Source organism: Babylonia areolata, chromosome 2 (genome assembly GCF_041734735.1).
Source record: "Babylonia areolata isolate BAREFJ2019XMU chromosome 2, ASM4173473v1, whole genome shotgun sequence".
NCBI classification, from domain to species: domain Eukaryota; kingdom Metazoa; phylum Mollusca; class Gastropoda; order Neogastropoda; family Buccinidae; genus Babylonia; species Babylonia areolata.
Window position 1 is genome coordinate 15751969 of NC_134877.1, and position 4314 is coordinate 15756282.

Below are 4314 nucleotides of genomic sequence, written 5' to 3' on the forward strand. Positions count from 1 at the left end.
GAAGGACCAGGAAGTAACGACACAGGGGTATATCAAGCTGAAAGGAGCGCTGAAATCCTGTCACACCCAAACCCTTTCGAACTGTTTCTGAAGGGCACTCACTCAGTTCGTAAGAGGTGGAGGGAACAGAAATTCTACCTCATGAGAGGGCGCCTACCTCAGAATCTTGGTTTGAGTGGTGCGTGCTACTAGCTATCTGGGCAACTCAGTTCGTGTCTAGCTCGTCTGGGCGTCGGTCGCTTCCATCACAGTTCGCGTCACTCAATTGATGCGAGGTTTTTTTTTTTTGTTCGCGTTGATTAATGACTTCAGTCTTCAACTTCTTAATTGGGGGTACATGATGTGTGCTACTGGTCAATTGAATGGGGAGGGTGGGTGGCACAGCGTTTGGACAGCAACGTTCCCCCCCCCCCCAGATCGGTGGCTGGAAGAAGCGAAAGAAAGGGAAAGGGGGGGGGGGCAGTGCCGAGATGACAGAGGGCGGTGGGGAGGGGGCTGGGGGGCTGGGGTGTGGGGGTGGGGGGTGGGGAAAGAGTCGAGCCGAAAGGAAGGAGAGGAGGGGGGGTGGGGGGGTGTGGGGGGACGGGGAGGTGTTAACAGTTATTTGACCATGGCCAAGCACCCCCAATTACCCAGACCAAACATACTGATAAAATAGTCTCTATGCCCAGAGCGTTTTCACTCCGCAGTACAGTCATAATAAGGGAAGGGGGGAGAGGGGGGTGGGGGGGGGGAGAGCCCGTGGGGGGGGGGTCAGGGGGGCGGGGGAGTAAGGGGGGGGGAGACTTACACGGACTTATCATAATTATATACTCGTGTATTTCTGCCCATCAGAGTAGATTTCTTCTACAGACTGTTGCCAGGGGACACCACTTTCGTCAGTTGCCACGAATTCTTCATTCAGTGCGCCAAGTGCGTGCTGAACACAGGACCTCGGATCAATGTCTGTCTAATCCGAATGACTGACTATGCGCTCAGTTTGATGATTTTTTTCCAAGTCAAACTTGGGGGGGGAAAGGGTGAGAGCGGGAATCCAAACCTCAGACCCTTGCCGGACAAAGCTGTATTGGTGTGTATGCGTACTCCATCTCGCTCACTACGATCGGCTTCGGATCCACACTGCCAGTTTACGCATACCCAGATTCAAACACTCGACTGTTGGCCGCCGTTCTTTCTCTGTCTCTGGACCTTGCCATTGGAATGAACTTCCTCTTTCGCTTCGTCAAGTCTCTACACTCAGCTCTTTCAAGTCTTGGCCTTAAAAACCCACCTCTTCCCAAAATAGCCTGCCCTTCCTTGACTTTGGTTTCTATAGTTATGAGAGTTATGCATGACTGGTGCGAAAGCGCTTTGATTTGTCTCTGCACAAGATTCAGCGCTATATAAATACCATTATTATTATTAACCATTCTACTACCTTCCTCCCACAGAGTTCAAGTCTAATTCGAGTCCATTCCCACACGAACTTTTAATATTCATAAGTCTGTGTTCCACTCCGTGGAGGGACGGTAGGGGAAGGGAGGAGGTGGGGGAAGAGTTGCGTAATCGGGTGGCGGGCTCTGGTGGTGGTGGTGGAATGACGGTCTTTTGTCAGTGAAGCAGGGTGGAGATTTCAAGACCGCAGCCAGCCCCATAACCAACGTCAAACGTTAAAACTGCAGTTTAAAGTGAAGTGTGGGTGTGGGTGTGGGAGGCGCGCGCGCGCACGAGCGCGTGTGTGTGTATGTGTGCGTGAGAGAGAGAGAGAGAATGTGTGTGTGTGTGTGTGTGTGCATGTGCGCGCGCGCGCGCGCGTGTGTGTGTGTGACAGAGGGAGAGAGAGAGAAAGAAATTGTAAGAGTGCGAGAGCCATGGAGAGAGAGAGAGAGAGAGAGAGAGAGAGAGCGAGAGAGAGAGAGAGAGAGAGAGAGAGAGAGAGAGAGAGACAAAATGTGTGTGTGTGTGTGTGTGTGTGTGTGTGATAGAGAAAGAAATTGTAAGAGTGCGAGAGAGAGAGAGACAGAGAGAGACAGGGACAGAGACAGACAGATAGACAGACAGACAGAGAGAGAGAAACAGACAGACAGACAGACAGAGAGAGAGAGAGAGAGAGAGAGAGAGAGAGAGAGAGAGAGAGGCAGAGACAGTGACAGAGTGCAGACTTTGGAAATCAATTTTGTTTAGCACGGTATTGACTCCACCCTAAACTCTGTAAGGCCTTTTTTTCTTTCTTAAACAAAAAACAAAAAAAAAAAAAAAACATAATAAACTTTAACACTTTCATAACTACTTAGCTCATTCACCAAGTAAGGATGGAAAGAAAGAACCAGTCTGAACCAAAATGAAACATTCATACAGTAAAGAACCTTTTGACAGTTTCAGTTTCAGTAGCTCAAGGAGGCGTCACTGCGTTCGGACAAATCCATATACGCTACACCACATCTGCCAAGCAGATGCCTGACCAGAGCAGCGTAACCCAACGCGCTTAGTCAGGCCTTGAAAAAAAAAAAGGTGAATAAATAATAGATAAGCATACATAAATAAATCAATCAATCAATAAATAATAATTATAATATATAAAAAGGGGGTAGTAGTAGTAGTAGTAGTAGTAGTAGTAGTAAAGAAATAAAGAAATAGATAAATAAATAAGACAACAATGATGATAAATAAGCAAACTGACAAAGTTTAATTAATCTCTGTCACTACTACTCCACATAAGTAGCGATAATGAGAACCACAGGCGTTCTGACTTGTATAAACCCTCACACACACACACACACACACCGCACACGCACGCACGCACGCGCGATACACACACACATATGCGCGCCCGCCCGTGCACACACATACGCACGTACGCACACACACACACACACACAACACACACGCAACACACACACACATCACACACACGCAACACACACAACACACACACAACACACACACACACACACACACACACACACACACACACACACACACAACATACACACACACACACACACACACACACACACAATGACACACACACGCACACTCACAAACACGCACACACACACACAAACGTACGCACGCGCAAATACACACACACATACGCGTGCGCGCGCGCCCGTGCACACACATATATATACACACACACACACACACACATACACACGCAACACACACACGCACACACACACACACATACGCGCGCGCAACACACACACAACGACACACACACACACACACACACACACACAAACACACACACACACACACAATGACACACACTCACACACACACACACACACACACACACACACACACAACACACACACATACAATGACACACACACAATGACACACACAGGCACAGAAACACACACACACACACACACACACACACACACACATAAATGGATATCACACGATCAGACAGAGTAAAGCTGACACTACTACTGACGACACATATTATAACTCACCTTTCACACTTTGTAAAACAACAGCCTAATATTATGAGTCTGTCAGCTCGTTTTCCTCGTCTTCGAGCGAATGTTTACTCCACAACGAAAATTAATTCTTCACTTCACTTTTGTCATGAAAGAAACCACACGACACTTTCGGAATCGCCGAATTCATACAAACTACACCGCACTACATAGATCTATATACATATGATTATAGGATGAAAGTAAGCACAGAAAAGCGTTGACATTTCAGCGGCGAAACAAAATCTTTCGCCTTGAGTTCGCTCACAAGCAGGTTTCGTTCAATAAAGCTTTCTTTCCTCTTTCTTGACCGAACAAACAACACCAACACGATCGCCTGAACAAAGTGTGTCTCTCTGTGTGTTGCTGGTCGTCGTGTGTGTGTGTGGAACAGGACACTGCCTCGCCTCGTGCACAAAGACTGATACCGGACAAAACTACGAACCAGCCTGTGACGTCAGTTATCAGCACCGGCACACGTCTATGTGTGTGTGTGTGTGTGTGTGTGTGTGTGTGTGTGTGTGTGTGTGTGTGTGTGTGTGTGTGTATCGCGCGTACGTGCGTGCGTGTGTGTGTGTGTGTGTGTGTGTGTGTGTGTGTGTGCTTCTGTGTGTGTGTGAGGTATCGCGCGTGCGTGCGTGCGTGTGTGTGTGTGTATGTGTGTGTGTGCTTCTGTGCGTGTGTGTGAGTGTACGTGTGTGTGTGTGTGTGTGTGCTTCTGTGCGTCTATGTGTGTGTGTGTGTGTGTGTGTGTGTGTGTGTGTGTGTATCGCGCGTACGTGCGTGCGTGTGTGTGTGTATGTGTGTGTGTGTGTGTGCTTCTGTGCGTGTGTGTGAGTGTACGTGTGTGTGTCATTGTGTGTGT

The 4314-nt window shown here is 48.2% G+C and overlaps 1 protein-coding gene across 1 annotated transcript in view; it reads right to left on the bottom strand.

Annotated features, from left to right (window-relative positions):
• Nucleotides 1-3831, bottom strand: part of LOC143298514 (tetraspanin-33-like) — a 35708-nt gene extending 31877 nt beyond the window's left edge. Inside the window, exon 1 of the mRNA XM_076611365.1 lies at nucleotides 3444-3831. The gene's annotated coding sequence lies outside the window, so the exon portion shown is untranslated. The remainder of the gene's footprint in view (nucleotides 1-3443) is intronic.
• Between the last annotated feature and the right edge of the window lie 483 nt (nucleotides 3832-4314).